General features: G+C 52.0%; 1 protein-coding gene across 4 annotated transcripts in view; it reads left to right on the top strand.

Moving 5' to 3' along the window:
- The window catches only part of PRKN (parkin RBR E3 ubiquitin protein ligase), a 362,091-nt gene that overhangs the window by 41,482 nt on the left and 300,017 nt on the right, over nt 1-20,592 (top strand). Inside the window, exon 2 of one of the 4 annotated variants that reach the window (XM_060205133.1) lies at nt 3,582-3,713. The exons of the other annotated variants lie outside the window; for them this stretch is intronic. The gene's annotated coding sequence lies outside the window, so the exon portion shown is untranslated. The remainder of the gene's footprint in view (nt 1-3,581; nt 3,714-20,592) is intronic. 4 annotated transcript variants of the gene reach the window in all.

The raw sequence follows: 20,592 nt of genomic DNA, 5'->3' as shown, positions 1-20,592 counted from the left end.
CTGTGCTTCTCCTCGCTGTGCCGCTGAGAAAGCAGAAGAGAAGAGGCAGGCTCCCAGGAGGCCTTGCACCTAGCGTAGCTCCCTTGAACGTTCCTCTCACGCAGACCTTTCTCACGGGCCCCTCTCTCTCCGTGCTGGCCTGGCCGTCCTGAGGGGATGCCGCTCGCCTCCGCGTGCTCCCCAGGCTGCCGCTCCTGCTTCACTGCCTGTAGCCCAGGTCGGAGCGGGCGGGGTCGGTGGCAGGTTGCTAGCGCTTGTCCCAGCATGTTCTCTGCCAACTCAGTGCCTCTTAGACACCTTGGAGAGAGCGGTCAGCCAGCCATCCCACCGTCTGGGTGCCGGTCCTTTGCTCAGAGCTCCAAGAAATTTAGTGACCTCCTCTCCTTCCTTTTCCATCCCCTCAGGCACGTCCGCTCTCTGTCTGGGCCCCAAGGCATGCCTCTTTCATTGTCCTGTCAGGAGGCCGCCTTCAGATTTTTTCAGTGTCCTCCGTGCCTCTTCTCAGAGCTGACAGCTCGGAAGCCTTCAGCTCAGTGCCGCACCCTTTGGCAGGGGAGTTTGATCATTCACGCGGCAATTCCTTGGTTCCCAGTGTCAGCACATGCGGCCTCAAGGGCTGCCCTTGACTTTGCCAACACTGCCGAGTGCTTCCTTCCAGCCTGGTCAGGAGTCCTGCCTGAGGCCCTCCAGGATAAACACTCCTGGAGGTCACGGCAGCCTCAGCTGTGACTTCATCAGAAGCGAAGATGAAGCTGCACTTCTGCCAGAGAGCTGCTCCTCTCTCCTCATGGAGAGCTCCGGTTTCCTCCATTCTCCCCGGGCCGTCTCAGAAGGAAAATCTTTATCGATTCTTAGTAATTGATCTCTTTCTCTGCTAATTGGAAAGGCTACGTTTTCAGATTTTAATTGCTTAGATGTGCCTGTATACTTAAGGACTTTCTAGTCCAGTGGTCATTCTTTATCTAGACCATACCATGTATCATTATGCTTTTATGATATATATAGATTTACCAGAGCACTGCTCAGCTTTGGGTTATGGTGATGTGGGGAATTAAACTTGGACCTTGGAGCCTCAGGCAGGAGAGTTTTTGCATAACCATTTTTTTTATTCCCTTTTTTTGTTGCCCCTTGTTTTATTGTTGTAGTTATTATTGTTGTCTGTCTTCGTTGTTGGCTAGGACAGAGAGAAATGGAGAGAGGAGGGGAAGACAGAGAGGGGCGAGAAAGACAGACACCTGCAGACCTGCTTCACTGCCTGTGAAGCGACTCCCCTGCAGGTGGGGAGCCGGGGGCTCGAACCAGGATCCTTCTGCTGGTCCTTGCGCTTTGCGCCATGTGCCCTTCACCCGCTGCGCCACCGCCCGTCTCCCTGCATGACCATTATGCTGTCTACCCCACCCATTCTGTTTTAATAGAATCTGCAATGTCAAATTCTCCTTTAATTCCTCCTCTTTTAAAAATGGTAATTCTCAGATACTTATTCCAGATGACTTTAGAATAACTTCATTAAGCTTCCTGAAATTATAGCAGATTTTTATTAGCATTGCTTTAAATCTACAAATTAATTACAGAACTAATGGCTTCAACCAGATTATTCTTCCTGTTAGGACATTTCCTCTCTCTCTACTTAGTAAGATGTTTCTACCTGCTATTTAGTACGCTGTGGCCTCTCCATGTGGAGCAGTCTTAGCTATTATTTGAGGGATTTTATACTTCCTGTTCATAGTATGAGAGGCACAGCTTTGGTTTCTTCCTGACTAAATGCTATCTGCCAGTGATTTCACCCTATTGCACGTGGATAATAGCCAATAATAACATGATAGTAGCCCATCGTCCATGTGGGTAACTGCACGGCTTTGGGAGTGGACTCCCCTCATTCACGCCCCTCTGTCTGCCTTGTGTCCAGTCCACTGTCTAGCCGCCATGTGCCTTCTGTGATAGTTCTGGTTCTGAAGCGCGATGCCACTGCTGGTCCAGGATGACTCTCCCTCACTTATCTGAGGAATCCCAAGTCCCGCCCTTCACACAGCAGACCCTTGATGAGGCCTTTGCGGCACTTCTAGCATCCCCCACCCCCGCCTCTTCCACCGTCTCCGGCTTCTTCTGTGCTGCCAGGCCCCAGTCTCTCTGTCTCTGTGTCCCAGTCTGTCTGCAGAGACCAGCCTGTACTGTTGGGCCCTGCTGGGACATGCTGACACCGTGCTCTTATCTCAGCTCTTATCTCCCCTGCCTGGGAAGCTGTTGCTCAGGACGGCTGTGCGCGGCCTAAGTGCAGCCTGAAACCTTGTGTGGTGCCTGCCACCTGCAGCGAGAGCTCCAGAGATGAGGCCTGGAGCTCTTGCGTACAGCGCAGCCAGCAGCGAGCGTGGATAGTGGATTAGCTCCTGCCGACCTTGCAGCCCCACGGCAGCGCCATCCTGAGAGCCGTCCTCTACCGGGAGGCGGGCGGGGGGCAGCTCTGGTTTCCAGTTTCCCAGCAGCCACTGGGCAAGCCAGGCTGCATCCAGCCTCAGCTGCACTGGAGCCCCCAGCCTCACACTGCCAGCCCCCGAGGGAGGCCCGCAGAGCCAGAGCTCACGGCCACACTGGTGACACTGGCCGCCTGGCCGGCACTGCTCACACGTCCAGCTGAGCGCGGCTGTCTGTGCTGTCTTGCCGTCCTGCTGCTCTGCCTCCCCTGTGAGGTGACATCTTTGTCTGCACCCTCGTGCTTCCACAGCCGCTTGGCCCCGTCTCCATGGCACCAGGCCCGAGCACCCGTCACATCTCCTCAGTGTCTTTTTAAGCGCAGGTGTAAGGCCACAGATGACTGTAGGGAACCCACTCCGTGGAGCGTGTCAGCGGCCGCCTGTGTGCCAGGCCCTGTGGCACACGCCCCTGGCCCAGCGGCACATGGGCCCACGGTGACTCCTGCCCAGAGGCTTAGTACCAGGGTCCGTCTGGTTGCCTCCCCCTGTGTTTACAAATTAACTTGTCGTCATGCTGGGAACTGCCTCCAGAAAGTAGGACAGAACAGAAAAAAATGGATGAGCCCCAACTCTATCAAGCAGCTGTAAAGAGAAAATTGATGGCAGAATAAGCCTCTGTCCATAAATCATTCGCGGGTGTCTCTTGCTCTTGGCTGTTACTGTTGCTTTCACTCTGCAGTGGCGGTGCTCAGGTCCCCCGTCTGGCCCGCTGGCCCCACACTCAGTGTGAAGGTGGCCCTTGGTGTCCGTGTTGCCTTATTGTAGACACTGAGCTCGTCACTGTAGATTGTTGGGAAATCACTTGTCTGAGGCAAAGGTGGCCCATTTATCCATGGGATTGTGTCTTATAATGTACATATGCACTTTTTTGCAAAGTCTCCACACAGAATACATCAAATAACTTTTTTGCAAAGTTTCTATTTTTTAAGAAATGTTGGTCTGCCTGCTTTAGACTGAATGTTGAATCAGTCATAAAAAATAACAAGCCAAAATGTGCCATATTTTTAGAAACAGTGGCGTATATCAATTTGATGTATCCTTCTTACAGTTCAAGACTTAAATCAGACTCATCAGAACTCTCAACCCTGGTTTTCTTTGTTGCTGTTGTTGAAGTGGTTGGTGTCACAAGGCGAAAATGAGAATTCAAGACGCTCTTCTTATTCCCTTTGCCCAGAGATGCCTGTTACCAGGAACCATCACCATGACCCTCCATCAGCTTCTTCACTGTGACATGGCTTTGGCTGTGTAAGTGACACACGACAAAAGCACTATGTTCATTTACTGATGGAAGATTGCCATTCTCTAAACACATTTCTATTTTTTTAAATTATTATTTATTTTCCCTTTTGTTGCCCTTGTTGTTTTATTATTGTTGTAACTATTGTTGTTGTCATCGTTGTTGGATAGGACAGAGAGAAATGAAGAGAGGAGGGGAAGACAGAGAGGGGAGAGAAAGACAGACACCTGCAGACCTGCTTCACTGCTTGTGAAGCGACCCCCCCCTGCAGGTGGGGAGCCAGGGGCTCGAACCAGGATCCTTCTGCAGGTCCTTGCACTTTGCGCCACATGCGCTTAACCTGTTGTGCTACCGCCTGACTCCCTAAACACATTTCTGACAGCAACTTTACAATGTCAGTATTTTAGAAATAACAAGCCCTCCCACTCCCCACCTGCAGGGGGGAGCTTCACAAGCCGTGAAGCAGGTCTGCAGGTGTCTCTCTGCCTCTCTCCTTCTCTGTCTCCCCCTCTTCTCTCAGTTCTCCTCAGTCCTGTCCAATAAAATGGAAACAGTGGCCACCAGGAGCAGTGATTCGTAGTGCCAGCACTGCGTCCCAGAGATACCCTGAAGGGGAGATAAAAAGTGTTCTTACTTTAGTTAGCCACAAACCACATGATGGCCACGTGTGTCGGGCTGTGTCGCGGGGGAGAGAGAAGAGACCCAAGTGGAGCGGGAACACAAATATTTATTCACACAGACACCCCAGAAATGGGCAAGAGCACAGCGGTTCAGGCCACGTGGAGCTAGCAAAATGGCCGCCTCCCACTAAGCCTACCAGCCCTTCTCTGGGTCTCGTTGCGGAAGAGAGGAGAGGAGCAAGGGGGCGAACCCGCAGCAGCAGCAGCAGCAGCCGGCTTTATAGGATAAAAGCAGGAAGTGGCAAGTCAGGACGGGATTAGGTAGGAAACAAGGCACTCTGGGAATAGGGTTTCGGCTCTCTCGGGACTGGGTGATACCCTGAGGGTATCTGCACAATTACCCAACACACATGAATTTTCCAAAGATAAAGGGCTTGGTGCTACCTTGTGTGAAGTCTTAAGCAAGCAGATCCCACGCCTCCCCTGTGTGTCCATGTGCTCTGCGTCTTCTGCATCTGGCCCTTCCTGCTTCTCTGCTGCCCTGCATCAGCACCCTGGGCTGTTCTCACCCTATCTTCCTCTCCACACACCCTGTCGCTGTCCAAACAAAGGCTCTTGTTCTCCACGAGAATTCTCTGAGCACACTGTTTGACACTTGATTATATTTTTACTGCTTATTTTATTACTGATTCAATATTTATTTACAAAATTATGGGATAACAGGGCTGCAGTCCCACACCATTCCCCCCACCAGAGCTCTGTGACCCCATTCCCTCCATTGGCATTTACAGCAGTTCCCCCAAGGTCACAGATAGGGGTTGACTATTATTTCTACAACTATCTGTCTATATTTAGATATAGATTTGCCCCCTGTTTCTGTGGCCCTGCCTTCCTTTCTGAGTCACACCTACACCTATTGCTACTTTGAAAAGCCTAGTGGTCCTAGTGGAGTTGGAGTTCAGACCCTCTGTTTATCTTCCCCTAAAATTTTTCCCTCCATTGGGAATATGAACCAAATTCCTCTTTAAAATATTTATTTACTATTGGATAGAGAAAGAGAGAAATCGGGATGGGAAGGAGGAGATAGAGAGGGAGAGAAAGCGAGAGAAGAGATGCCTGCAGCCCTGCTTCACTGCTCATGACACTTCCCTGCACCTGCCGTGCTGCTGTCCTGTGAGCTGACCTTCCTCGCAGCCCAAGGCTCTGGCTCACGTGCACGGCCCTCCCGCTCATGGTGAGCGCACCGCCATCTCAGCTCTGCTCCTCACGCGACACGTGCCTGATTCTGCCCTGGATGGAGAATCTCTAAAGGGGCCGGGTGGTGAGGCACCTGGGTGAGAGCACACGCATCACAGTACGCAAGGACCTGGGTTCGAGCCCCTGGTCTCCACCTGCAAGGGGAACGCATCACAAGTGGTGAAGCAGGGCTGCAGGTGTCTCTCTGTCTCCCTCTCACTGTACTTCCTCCTCCCCTTTCAATTTCTCTCTGTCTCTCTCCAGTAATAAATACATAAATGAGAGATGATAAAATATTTTTTTAAATCTCTGAATGTGAGGGCTGGGGTCTCCCTCACCCAGACAGCGCTGGCCCTGCTTTCAATGCCGGCAGGTCACCTCTGCTCAAGAAGACATGCAGCTGATGGGCGTCAGAGAAGGGATTTAGTCGAGCTTCTTCCAGTGGCTGGTTTTCTGACTTGCCAGATAAGCAGGGTTGCTCTCTGTTACCTGCAAATGTTACCTTGTGATGCCATCTTGTCTCTCCCCGGTAGGTGCAGTGTCTGGTCCAGGTAGGCACTGTTGATATCACCTGCTCTGCTGAGCATAATGAAACCAGAACCTTCATCTCACATCTTAACCTGCTAACAGACTAGTGTTTATATCTGTCCGATAACGCACACAGGCAAGTGTGAGGCTTCAGCTGCAACGTACGTTCAGGCTGCTGCTTCAGAAGCCGAATGATTTTCTGGGCGTCTGTCGGAAGAGTGTGTGTGAATCTTCTATACATGTGGTCTTAACTTCTCCCTACAGCTTTCATAATCTTAAAGAGGGGTGAATTCTCTCCTTTTCTCGTGTGAGACCCACAGCAGTGGAGCAGGAGGCAGGCCGGCTGTGGAGATCCTTTTCTGATTCGGTCCCCAGCTTTCCCGGAGGCCGGCCCGCTATGGAGACCCCTTTCTATTCGGTCCCCAGCTTTCCCAGAGGCCGGCCAGCTGTGGAGATCCCTTTCTATTCGGTCCCCAGCTTTCCCGGAGGCCAGCCAGCTGTGGAGATCCCTTTCTATTCGGTCCCTAGCTTTCCCGGAGGCCGGCCGGCTGTGGAGATCCCTTTCTATTCGGTCCCCAGCTTTCCCGGAGGCTGGCCGGCTGTGGAGATCCCTTTCTATTCGGTCCCCAGCTTTCCCGGAGGCCGGCCGGCTGTGGAGATTCCTTTCTATTCGGTCCCCAGCTTTCCCAGAGGCCGGCCGGCTGTGGAGATCCCTTTCTGATTTGGTCCCCAGCTTTCCCGGAGGCCGGCCCACTGTGGAGATCCCTTTCTGATTCTGTCCCCAGCTTTCCCAGAGGCCGGCCGGCTGTGGAGATCTCTTTCTATTCGGTCCCCAACTTTCCCAGAGGCCGGCCGGCTGTGAAGATCCCTTTCTATTCGGTCCCCAGCTTTCCTGGCTGCAGGTCAGGAGCTTGTCCTCTGTGTGGCTCCGCTCAAGTCTTTGTCCTCTGAAAGCTGCTGCAGTCAGCTGCACAGGCGTGAATAAAGAGTTGCATCGGGTCGAGTTTTAGTGACAAGGCTGTTTTGTCACCGTGTTCTGCAGGCAGACTGGAGGTGACAGTGTTATTTACTTTTTTTTTGCTGGGGTCCAGAGAGAGAATAAATTGCTATTGATTTCTGAGCCGTTGCAGTGAAGGGTCTGAAAGCCTCCGGAGCAGTGGGGTGGCTGGACAGACCTAGAGGGACGGGCTGCCTCTGACAATGGATATTTATCTTCTTGTTATCGTCATCAAGATCCTCTCCCCATCCTTAGAGCCAGCTACAAGAGGATGTGACTGCGAGGCCACTGCCGTTATAAACATTTGCTGTCCTCACTCCAGCTACGTGCTCTGTCTTCCCCCTCCGCACACAGACACAGAGACATCACAAACATAGAACCCAGCTGTGCCCACAGCAGCCTGGAAGAGCAGGGAGACTCCGGTCTGCGCACAGGCACTCCTGCGCCAGCCTGCACCGTTTGCAGGTGGCCCTGCTTCACCCAGCTCCCTGTCAGGCTTTGCAGACATCTGGCAGTGCAAGGGAAGGGGACCTGGCTCTTGGCTTCTTTTGTTTGAACTTGCGAATAGATGGTAAGCGCTTGCAAAGTGTTGCATTTGCCTGCCCCAGTGACCTCTTTTTTGATGTCCAGAACTCGAGCACGACATGCTTCAGTTAGGGAAATGCTGGAGACCTCCCATGTCCATCTGTGTCCCCTTGCCCCTTTCCTTACAAAGCGGTCACCTCTGGGATATTCGGGGTAACACTTCGTGATGTTGCCAGAAGAGCACACAGCGGAGGAATCCAACCCCTAGTGCGCTCCTAGCTCCGCAGACTAGGGTGGCTCACATTTTCAAGTGTCAGCTGTGGGAAGGGAGAATCACGTGCACCGGGGGGCAGGCGGTGGCACACCTGGTCAAGGGCACACATCGCAGTGCCCAAGGATCCAGGTTCAAACCCCTGGTCCCCACCCTATCTCAATGTCTCTCTTTCTATCTAATAATAAAGAAAGAAAGAAAAATAAAGAAAGAAAAACAATTTCATGCACTAAGAAATTCACTGCTATACATAAAAGAGGGGGCTTACAATAATAATTGATAATTATTGCGAATTATTGCAAGACTTGGCTTTAAAATCTTTATAAGGATCTTGTATTTTAACCCTCAAAACAACTCTCTAAGGTGCTACTTTTTTCTGATCTATTTGTGTGACTCTGTGTATGAGTGTGTGTGTGTGTGTGTGTGTGTGTGTGTGTGTGGCTGTGTATGTCTGACTGTGACTGTGTGTATGAGTATATGTGTATGGGTGTGTGTGTATGGCTGTGTATGAGTGTGACGGTGTGTATGTGTGGCTGTGTGTATGACTGTGTGTGTCTGACTGTGTGTATGAGTGTGTGTGTGACTGTGCTTATGGGTGTGTCTGACTGTGTGTATGACTGTGTGTGTGTGACTGTGTGTGTGTGTCTGACTATGTATGAGTGTGACTGTGTGTTTGACTGTGTGTGTGTGTGACTGTGTATGGGTGTATGTGTGACTGTGCATTTGGGTGTGTGTATGTGTGTGACTGTGTGTGTGACTGACTGTGTGTGTGTGACTGTGTGAGTGTGTATGTGTGCATGTGTGTGGGTGTGTGTATGTGAGTGGTTTACAGAAACTTGAATTGCTTACTCTTGGGGCTGACAGTGTCTGGCAGACACCTGCAGGCCAGCCCCAGTCACAGTTACTGGGGTACGTCCTGAAGGGGGCTGTCGGTGGTGAAGAAATGAAGTCAGTGACGCGTCAGCTGCTTCAGGTGCCAGAGAGAAGCATCCCTTCCTCTGTCTGCAGAGCTTTCTTTCAAGCATTTTTGCCTGGATACAGTTGGCATCATGAAAGACTATTTGTTTTAACAGTAAAAATGACCCTAGACATTAGTATTGTTATAGGTTCTCCTTGAAAGTTCCTTTGGTCTTGATACAGCCTGCCCTCCCCTAGGTTTCGACCGTCTGTGTGGCCTTAGTGTGGCCAGAATAGCTCCAAACCTTCTTCCCTTTGTGTCGGCTGTCTGAGCAGGCCAGCACGTCTCTCTGGAGCTCAGTCTCTCAGCTTTTCTGCTTCACCCGTTCTTGGATGGGTTTAACTGAGTAGCACTTTTCTAATATCTAGCAAACTGTCCACCTAAAGAAATCCCCTGCTGAACAGTAAGCACACACCATGGGGCTCTCTTCTGGCTGTCTCACTAACTTTGGCCTTTGTGAAAGTTTACTGACTTCTACCCTTATATCCTGACATTCACTACACACCTCTATACTCAACATGGATGCCTGTAAGTAAGGCAGGGGGTTTGTGGGTGAGGCCAGGCAATAGGGCCTCTCTATAACTAGGCAAGACCACAGTTTGTTACTCACATTATAAGCCACCCGTAACTCTGGCTTTTGGTCTGAGTCCAGCTGATTGAGAAGCTGTAGTGGTGACAAGTAGCTCCTTTGCGGAAAGCCTCCCAATGGGTAGAGCAGCTTCTGCTCTGAGGCCATTATTAGTCTTGTCACACTCACTGCCATGATTGTTGTCACGATGTACTTCCCCTGGGAATCTCTTATTGTTGTCCCCAGGTAGTATTTGTGTATTTGCATATAGCCAGTAAGTCCTCAAATTATCAATGTAATTAAAAACAAAGAGCTTCGGATTAGTCTAGAACTTCCTGCTCTGCATAGGTTCCAGTCTGTTCCAACTTTGTGACTGTGAAGAGCACTGACTCTGGGTTCAGGCCACAGGGTGACTGTGAAGAGCACTGACACTGGGTTCAGGCCACAGGGTGACTGTGAAGAGCAGTGACACTGGGTTCAGGCCACAGGGTGACTGTGAAGAGCAGTGACACTGGGTTCAGGACACACGGTGACTGTGAAGAGCAGTGACACTGGGTTCAGGCCACAGGGTGACTGTGAAGAGCAGTGACACTGGGTTCAGGACACAGGGTGACTGTGAAGAGCACTGACACTGGGTTCAGGCCACAGGGTGACTGTGAAGAGCACTGACACTGGGTTCAGGCTACAGGGTGACTGTGAAGAGCACTGACACTGGGTTCAGGACACACGGTGACTGTGAAGAGCACTGACACTGGGTTCAGGCCACAGGGTGACTGTGAAGAGCAGTGACACTGGGTTCAGGACACACGGTGACTGTGAAGAGCAGTGACACTGGGTTCAGGACACACGGTGACTGTGAAGAGCAGTGACACTGGGTTCAGGCCACAGGGTGACTGTGAAGAGCAGTGACACTGGGTTCAGGACACACGGTGACTGTGAAGAGCAGTGACACTGGGTTCAGGACACATGGTGACTGAAGAGCAGTGACACTGGGTTCAGGCTACAGGGTGACTGTGAAGAGCAGTGACACTGGGTTCAGGACACAGGGTGACTGTGAAGAGCAGTGACACTGGGTTCAGGCCACAGGGTGACTGTGAAGAGCAGTGACACTGGGTTCAGGCCACAGGGTGACTGTGAAGAGCAGTGACACTGGGTTCAGGCCACAGGGTGACTGTGAAGAGCAGTGACACTGGGTTCAGGCCACAGGGTGACTGTGAAGAGCAGTGACACTGGGTTCAGGCCACAGGGTGACTGTGAAGAGCAGTGACACTGGGTTCAGGCCACAGGGTGACTGTGAAGAGCAGTGACACTGGGTTCAGGACACACGGTGACTGTGAAGAGCAGTGACACTGGGTTCAGGACACACGGTGACTGTGAAGAGCAGTGACACTGGGTTCAGGACACATGGTGATGAGTATAATGTACTGACACTGGGTGCAGTCATGCATGCAGAGAAGCAGGCAGCTAGAGGCCCATTATTATATTTTTACATGCTTTGACAGTTATCTTTTGTTTGGTCTGAAAAAAATGAAACATAAACGCAGGGTGAAGCTCAGGCACTATATTGATTCTCTCCGTGCCGGGCTTATAAGGCTCTGAAAGTGGTCTTCTTTTTTTAAATTAAAAAAATATGTTTGTTGGATAGAGACAGAGAGAAATCCAGAGGGAAGTGAGATATGGAGGGAGAGAGACAGAGAGATCCCTGCAGCCCTGCTTCACACTCATGAAGCTTCCCCCTGCAGGTGGGAGCCAGGGGCTTGGACCCAGGTCCTTGCACATGGTGACATAGTCGCTCAAATAGATGTGCTCGGCTCAGTCCCAGGCCAGATCCTGGTACCACCCTAAGTCCAGGCGAGCAGTGCTCTGGTGGAAGGAAATATGTTCTTTCCTCTTTTGCCTAACATTGTGAAAATAAATACTTTTTGCAGTAAAACGAGGTAACGCATAGTGAGTAAGTCGCTGTGTTCCAAGTACTCAATGTGCATTATCTGAGTCTTCATAGCACGCTAAGCTGGGAGTGGTAATATCACCCTCCGTCAGAGGTGAAGAACCAGGCACCTGTCAGACCCACTGCCTGGTGCTGGCCAGCTGTGAGTGGCGGGCTGTGATCCACCCGACGGTCACATTCTGCAGCCCCTGGCCACCACTGGCCGCCCAAGCTTCCTGCGTCCTGGGTGCCGCTGTGATGTGCACAGATGTGCCTCCAGCTGATGGGCGCAGGCAGTCTGGCCCAGTATTCAGGAGTAATGCTGGTAGCCAGGCCATTTTGTTGGAGAGTAGCTGATTTGATTTAACTGATTTTATTGTCAGCGATTGCCCGGAAGGAGAAGGAGAGTGAGAAGGGGGCTCAGAAACGACTGAAGTCCGTAGTCATGTTACTCGATGTTCACGGAGTTGAGACTTTCACTGCTTTGGGCCACTTGGGACAGAGACAGAGAGAGACCGAGATGGGACGACACACTGGACTGCGGCGCATTCCGCTGGCCCAGCCGCCCTCCTGCCCTGCAGCCACTCTCCCTGGTGACGCCCGCCCTGCCCTGCCTGTGATCCTTTTTTAGTGCGTGGTTTCATGCCAGCTCAGCGCTTTGCGAGGCACTGAGCCTCCAGCACTGTGTGGAGGAGACCCCATGCCCTGAGCCTGGAAGCTTGGTGGATGATGGAGTTCTGCTGTGATGTTCCTTCTTCCAGCTGTCTCTGTCTGTCTCTCTTTATCAGAAAATTTAAAGGCAAAGAGATACTAAAACTAAAGAAAAAAGAAAAAGAAAAAGCTGTTTAGAGCAGTGGAACCACAAGTATGTGAGTCTCCAGCACAGAGCAATCAAAGGGGAGAGGCCCTACTTACTCACCACTGGTAGCTTGGTACGTGGCGCCCTGAGGCTCCTACAGATAAGACAAAGTAAGAGAACCGCCACTCTGAGTCCACTTTGACATTTTTCCCATGAATATTTTTCCCATTTACCTCAGCATACATTCATCAAATAGACAGTGACAACCTAGCTGAAAGACCTGAAGCAGAAGCCAGCTTCTGTGTGCTCCAAGTGTGGATTCTGTGCTTTGTCATGCGCCCGCTGAAACTTGCAGCAGCCCAGCTGGGCGGTGCGCCACCTGCCACATGCAAGGGCCCGTCCAGAGCCCGGCCCTCAGCAGCTCTCAAGGGAGCTTGGAACAGCGGCCTCTCTCATCTGTCTCCTTCTTGAAAACAAACTGACAAGCAGGGGTCAACTGAGAAATCGCAGGTGGGGATGTATCACAGTCCAGAAGGATGACTTTACTTTCTGGCTTTCCTGACTGGACGTCGCCTTGATTTACAGCACCATATAAGTTTTCAGTAGACTCTCTCATACGCTGACATCTGGGTGGGCCCCAGAATCCCACTCCCGTCCTACACTCCCCCACTGACTCACCTTCCCTAGCTGGCCCAGCCCCTGAGCCCCTTCCAGCAATGCTTACTCTGTTCACTAGTCCTAGACGTGGTTTCTGCTGCTGAATCTGTTAGTGGTATTTCTGTTTAGCCACCTAGGAGCCTAGCAGCCTAGCCGCGGACTCCTCGCCTTTCTCTGCTGAGTTTATTTCCTTAGCACAGTGCCCTCTGGATCTGGCCATGCTGTTGGAAGTGGCAAGTTGTCATCCTGCTCTTGCAGCTGGACATTATGTCACATCTCTGTGACATGTTTTATTCACTCTTCTACTGGTGGGTGACTTGGAGTAACGCTGCCCGGAATGTGGGGGTGCATGTACCTCTTCTATTAGTTGCTAAAATGATGTATAATGCTGAGCTGAGGAAAATAAACATCAAAGTAAGTCTGTCACGCATGGGGATGTAATCTCTGCCCCTGGAGAGAACTGTTAAATTGTCTCCTGTTTGGATTAACCACCCCTCATAATTAGCGTGGAAAATTGAGGCTTGATGCTTCTTAGCAGTATTACTGTGAGTGCCTTTCAGAGGATAATTTCCTTCATTGTCCTTGATTAATTTGTAAATAATTAGACGGTGGTTGGCTGTAACCTGATGTGTTCACTCTCCTTAGTATAGCCTGGATTTCATAATGCTAAGTACTTTGTGGTCTTGTTTTAATCTGCTGTCTGCACTCTGTCTGTAAGTGTGATGTTTGCTCATAATAGGAACAAGGACTCCTTGAGTCTGGCCATCCAAACACTCAGGCCATAAATACCTGTGAAGTGTCAGCCTCCGGGTGGTGGGCACCGAGGTCTTCAAAGCACAAGGCAATACCTACTATTTTCCTGATGAACTCTGAGACGTAAGTGTAATCACTAGTTTAGCCTAGAGGAGTTTTCTGTTATTATAAGCAAGATGTTATTTTGAAATCGGAATTTTTTACAAAGCTTCTGTGGAAGAATGATCACACCACAACTTGTTCGTAACATGTGATTGTGATGGCATGCCCTTGCATGTGATGGACCGTGGTTGGCCTGCTGAGTTTCTGTTCATACCCCTGCTCCCCCGCCTTGCCAGCCTATCTCATTCTCTGAGAACTAATCTCTGGAGTGCTGTGTGCGTATCTGCACCAGAGGAAACAACAGGATAACAGCTGAGTGGCTAAGGGAGCTGTGGTGCATATGCAGTGGAGCACTACGCAGCTGTTAAAAATGATGAGGCCATCTCGTGGTGATACCGTGGCCAGAACTCGAAGGCATCATGTTGAGTGAGACAAGCCAGGAAAGGAAAGACAGGCACAACACGGGAGAGAGGCAGAAAGGGGCGCCCAGCCCGTATCCCAGCACGGAGTCAGCTTCTCCATGGAGAAGCAGCCCTCCCTGGGGCTTCGGCACGGGCTGAAGCAGCTCACCTCTTCCTGCGCTAACGGCGAGAGCGGGAGCGCAGGAGCAGGCTGGCCAGCACCGAGGGACTCTCGCCCTGCGCCCGGCCCTTGTGCCTCGCGGGAGATGGCACGGGTCTGGTTTGGGTGTCCCGTGACGGTTGGCGGTCAGTGTTGTGCGGGTGGAAATGCTTTCCTTGAGGGAAGAAGCACTGTCCACGCAGAGACCACGCCCTGGGGCTGCGCTGCTCCCATCTGGTGAGCCTTCATGGGCCTGTTATGGTAGGGAGGGGTCTTGCTTCTCGTGTTCCGTCATGCTGCCGGACTGGCGCGTCCTCCTACGGGCTGTGCCTGAGAGGGGTGCCGTGCGGCAGAGCCTCTCTCTTGCCTTTGTCTGGTGTCAGCCCCGGAGCCGGACTGCTGCTCTCTGTGGCATCCAGTGGGTCAATGACTTATTGTACAAAAGCCCGTTTTCATGTGAAAGCAAGATCACTTTGAAAACATGCTTTAATTGAAATCCTATTTAAGGGTAAAATTATGTTATTGATTATGATCAGAATGCTCTGGACAGTGATGGATTCATCAATCCCCGTGGCAGTGGTATTATAAATCTTCCAGCAGGAGCTGGGGGACGTGAGCAAGATGAATATTTTTAAATCGCGCTGACGTACTCCCCATTATGTGTGGCTTTCTTCGTCTGGACACGGGGGAGGGCTGGAAATGACTTCTGAGGGGCAGTGTAGGAAAGGGACTCGGTGCGTTGTCTGCGGTACAGATGAGGCTGCAGTGGACCTACAGCAGTGTAGAAAAGGGACTCGGTGCGTTGTCTGCGGCACAGATGGGGCTGCAGTGGACCTACGGCAGTGTAGGAAAGAGACTCGGTGCGCTGTCTGCGGCACAGATGGGACTGCAGTGGACCTACGGCAGTGTAGCAAAGGGACTCGGCGCACTGTCTGCGGCACAGATGAGGCTGCAGTGGACCTACGGCAGTGTAGGAAAGGGACTCGGTGTGTTGTCTGCGGCACAGATGAGGCTGCAGTGGACCTACGGCAGTGTAGGAAAGGGACTCAGTGTGTTGTCTGCGGCACAGATGAGGCTGCAGTGGACCTATGGCAGTGTAGGAAAGGGACTCGACGCGCTGTCTGTGGCACAGATGAGGCTGCAGTGGACCTATGGCAGTGTACACTCCGGGGAGGTGAAGCTGGGAGCTGATCGAGCAAATATCTGCGTCCAAGGAGGAAGACATAAACTGTATGATTACGAAACACAACCAGAAGGAAAGCTTATTCACAAGTATAGAATAGCAGCCCCGTGAATTCTCACAGGGAAGAAATTATAATATCTAACCCTCTGAATTCCGAATAAAGATGTGGAAGGCCCACAAGACTTTCGAAATCCTCGTCGCCTTGTGAATGAAGAGTTTCCAAGTGTTGCTGCTATTCTCTCCGGTGATGTCGGTAGTTTTTCTCAACTCTCATGAGATACACTGTTAACCACTAAAGAAGTAAGACATACTGTATCATGATCTTTTAAGACGCTGAAGTGCCCTTACTCGCCCATTCTAAACCCTTCTCAGTGGTCCTTGTAATGCAGTTTATCTTGAGTCAGCCTTGTAGCAAAGCGCCTTGTATGATGTCTGTACTCAAGTGCCCGGTCACCAGTCGTTCTGTGGACGGCAAGCCGTGAAGGCTTAAGCCCAGGCTGCTGTCTTATTTCTAGTCTGCAGCCTTGGGAAGGTTTGCATGCCAGACAGCCCACTCGTCCGATGTTTATGGGTTTCATCACCTGCCTTAGGGACTCGCCCCTTTGCGCTGGGGGCTAGACTCTAGGAGCGTGCAGAGTAGAGTTGGTCCTGCCGGAAGCTTCCCAGACCGTAGGCCAGGCTGCAGGCGTGTGTCAATGTGGAAGCCACGTGCGGTGCAGTCATCTGAACTGCTCCAGCTCCAGCAGATGGTGCTGTGCCAGTGTGCTGCCCCCTCAGGGAAGCCCTCAGGAGGCCTCCAACCCGGGGGAGAGTCAGGCTCTTGTCCCTGGCCGTGTCTTTGTACGGACACAGCGATCCCCAGCCGCAGGCTTCTTTCAAGCAGAAGCCTGCTGGTGCTGTGGCTGTTTTGCTTCTGACTAGAATTGGGACCTCCCCTAAGCACCTCATCGTGCCAGCTCTGAACCGCCAGCACCCCGGCACAGAGGCAGTGCCAGCCGCCAGGTGGCATCTGTCCATGACTCTCAGACGCTAGCGGGGACTGAACGCGGACCTTTCCGTCTAGGTCCAGCTCCACAGCAGACAGCCTGGTTGAAGGCAGGATCCAGGGAGGAGTCTTAATCCCCAGGTAGGGGATTGACCGTGGTTACTTGCTGGGTCTCACTGGTCCTATTTGAATGTTCTTTTCTTTGTAGCTATGTGAATATACATGTGGTCCCATGCCAGGGCTTTACCCACAAGCAGCTTCTCTGTTCTTTGCCAACGTTCCATTCAGAGAGACAGAGAGGGAGAGACGTCACAGCCCTGCCACCTCCCCTGCCACCCTGGCACTCCCCCAGAGAGACAGAGAGGGAGAGACGTCACAGCCCTGCCACCTCCCCTGCCACCCTGGCACTCCCCCAGAGAGACAGAGAGGGAGAAACGTCACAGCCCTGCCACCTCCCCTGCCACCCTGGCACTCCCCATGGTGCAGTGCCTGAACCCAGTAATATGTGCGCCCTGCATGGAGAACTAATTCCCAGGTCCTAGCATACAAAGGCTGGTCTCTCCACCTCTGTTGGTCTGCTTCTAAATCCTGCTTATAAGACCTTCTGTTTTGATCATCACATTAGGTTCGCTTGTGTTACTTCCGATGTGTTCTGTTTACATAATCACTGTTGACTGAAAACCCCCTGCCTCCGGGACATTGGTTTAGTCCTCACTGGTTCCCGCTTTTCCCTTCTCCCCGCCCCCTATCCTACGTACTTCCTTGTTCCTGACTCTTCCGCCTCAGGAGAGAGGCAGGAGAGAATTATGTTGTGATTAGAAGAGATTAAATTGTTGAGCCGCATCCCCGCTCATCAATAAACAAATACTGCTTCCTTGCTCAGCCATGAGTCCCTGGTCCTCTCTCTCTCCCACCCGCAAAACCAGCCCGACACACCTCTCTCTCTCTCACTCTCACCCCCCCCCCCCGCCCCCCGTCTTGCTTTAGTTGCCTTTACATTCATGACCTGAAGTGAGCTGTGTCTTAATGATCTCTGGTGTTCACCTCTCAGACAGTCTTGTAGCCAGGATTTGCATAGGGGAGCAACAGCCTGAGGCCTGTTTGCTACTCCCCGCAGAACATGCCTTTGGCAGCGGGTTGCCTCTCGGCCCTGGGGCAGCAGGAGGCAGAGCTCCCCCGGGAAGGGCTCAGGCTCACCCACTGTGCTCCAGCTGCCACCTCGCGAGGGACGCCTGGCTGGACCCCATTCATTCGCCCTCCTTCCCCGCTTCCTCCCAAGTCCTCTGCATCAGAAGGCTCTCAGATGGCTTCTATGTCCACGCAGGAGTGCCCGGCTTTTCTGGGTCCCTCCCTCCTCCGCAGGACACACACCCATCACTGAGTTTGTCCCTGGCCTTTCCCAGTCTGCTCCAAGCTCGGCTGCCAACCTGGCCACACGGCAGGTGACACCCCTGTGTGCCACTGCTTGGCACTCTAGCCACTCGGATGAGTCCGAAGAACTTTCTCTCTCTCTGCCACACTGTCGTGCCACTGATATCACATTGGAGAGTGATTCTCGTCTAATCAGAGTCCACTACCGCACTACCGGGGAACAGAGGCCTCCGTAGAAACCAGTGCTCAGCGCTAGTTAATGTCCACTCGGTGCCTACGAAACCCTCCTCGTGCAGGCGTGGGGCCTGGCCTGCAGCACACAGACCTGTGCACCGAAGACGTCGTCTCCTCTGCACAAAGTCCTGGAGCCCCGAGAAGAGAGAAATCCATCCACACGTCTAGGTAACAAAGACGAAGTCTGCCGTCAAGTGTCCTTGGGGACGGGTCTCCTAGAATCTAGATGAAAGGAAAAGATAATAGATTCAAAATATAACCTGACCTCCTCAGTGCAAAGTTCAGGCAGAAGTTAATTCTTACTTCTCCACAGCTGCTCAATACTGCGGTCAGAGTCAAGGTCTGTGTTTTCAGTCAGGAACCTCACTGTACTGTCCCACTGCTCGAGTGATTGATTAATCCAGCCTTAAGGAGACAGCCTCCCTTCTTAAAGAGGGTTCTCTCAGGAGTGTGCATGGCAAGGGTGGGTATGAGAACTGTCTTCTGAAACACAGTGGTGAGTGGGGGCTACCGGGTGGTCCCTTTTTTCCTTCTTCCCGTGTGTGTGTGTTTCCTTTTCTTACAGAAATACATGTCAACAGGGATATAACCCACACCATTCCCACCGCCAGAGCTCTGAACCTTCTGTCTCCCCACTGCAAACCACCACAGTTCCCCTAAGGTTGGAGACATGGGCCAGCCATCCTCTCTTCAAATGCCCACATTGATACATGATCGCCCCCTTTTTCTTCCTGACCCAGTCCTCTCTACCCCGCCAAGCCACTCCCGACACCATGACTCCCTCCGTATGCCCTGCGCTTTTCCTTGCGTCTGTCTGGGTGCTGATGGAGCTGGAGTGCAGAGTCCTCTTATCTTCCTACCACTTCTCCCCTGCCGCGAGTCTGGATCAAGGTTGTGTTTGGGGAGCAGAAGGTGGGAGTTCTGGCTTCTGTAGCTGCTTCTCCACTGGACATGGGTGTTGGCAGGTGGATCCACACCCCCAGCCTGTGTCTGTCTGTCCCTAGTGGGAAAGATAGGGTTAGGAACCAAAAAGTAGGAATAGAACAGATGAGCTTAGGGATCCTTGGGTAGAAGAAAGCTAGGAAGCCCTGTGTTCCTGGGGGCACACAGTTATGGTAGTTTTGTGTGAGACTAGTAGCTGCCCTGAAGCTGGATAAGAATATTGTCTGAGAAAATGGTGTCAGAGTAAAGGGCTAGAAATTTAGATTAGGGCAGTGAATAGCTCCCATTCTTGAAAAAAAAAATCTGTGAATAAAATTAAGTAATTCCCTGTATCCACCTGACCCATGTATCTCACTAGAGCCTGTGTGATGTGAGTCCCTGCTGGTCAGAGCTCGCAGCTCCTGGTCACCGCTGGGAGCAGTGCAGGCTGCGGCAGGACTCACGGCAGGACCTGTCTTCCTGGAGTGACAGGGCAGGTCCCCCAGCCTCCCTTCAGAGACTGGAGTTGTCCCTACCGTCCTGCTTTATGGTGAGGGCAAGGTCCTGGGAGGGCCCAGTGGGGGTGTAGGGAGGGATCCCTTAGGGGTCTAGGCCCACCACGTTTGTGCGGGGATCCAAGGGTCCCTGGCTAGGGCCACTGGGTGGTTCTCTGCAGTGCAACTCTTCTCATCATGTTCTATTTCCTGGACTGTTTTGTGACTCTGTAGGCAAAAGGGGTTTGTTGGCAGGTCCTTGTCTAGTAGAGATTCAGATAACTTCTGCCCGACAGACAAGGCGATGAAAAATTAGTCTGCTGCTCTCATGGGCACTGACACTGTTTGTCTTGTGATCCTAACCCAGCTTTGAAAAATCGCCTCTAAGCACCAAGCTCTTCAAATTCTCATTCTAATTCTGTCCTTAAGAACTACTGAGTATATAAAAATCTTCCCCCCGTTTACTTTACATTCACACACATGTTGCCGTTATATTGCCAGCATCATGGTTTCAGGTCTGACCGGCGAGAGGAGTGAGTGGTGGTTCTCTTTACCTAGGTGGTGGGTCTTTCTCAGTGGCCACCCTGGACTTGCCCTCGATGTGAGTCTGAAGTCCCACTTAGGAGTGAGAGATCACCCATGGCCTGAGGAGAAGCATAAAGCAACAGAGAAAACTAGTGCCTCCCCCCAAAGGTTCAGTCCCAAAGACATCACAGCTGTGGTCCCCTGAGGCAACAAGACCTGAAGGGAAATTGGTAGACTGAACCTACCAGGGTGTTCTGAGTGTCAGTACTGGATGGGGCAGGGTGTTCTGAGTGTCAGTACTGGATGGGGCAGGGTGTTCTGAGTGTCAGTACTGGATGGGGCAGGGTGTTCTGAGTGTCAGTACTGGATGGGGCAGGGTGTTCTGAGTGTCAGTACTGGATGGGGCAGGGTGTTCTGAGTGTCAGTACTGGATGGGGCAGGGTGTTCTGAGTGTCAGTACTGGATGGGGCAGGGTGTTCTGAGTGTCAGTACTGGATGGGGCAGGGTGTTCTGAGTGTCAGTACTGGATGGGGCAGGGTGTTCTGAGTGTCAGTACTGGATGGGGCAGGGTGTTCTGAGTCTCAGTACTGGATGCATCAGGGTGTTCTGAGTCTCAGTACTGGATGCATCAGGGTGTTCTGAGTCTCAGTACTGGATGCATCAGGGTGTTCT

The sequence above is a fragment of the Erinaceus europaeus genome, chromosome 13 (genome assembly GCF_950295315.1).
Source record: "Erinaceus europaeus chromosome 13, mEriEur2.1, whole genome shotgun sequence".
Taxonomy (NCBI): Eukaryota; Metazoa; Chordata; class Mammalia; order Eulipotyphla; family Erinaceidae; genus Erinaceus; species Erinaceus europaeus.
Note: the sequence above shows the minus strand (reverse complement) of the source record. Positions and strands in the feature narration are given on the sequence as shown.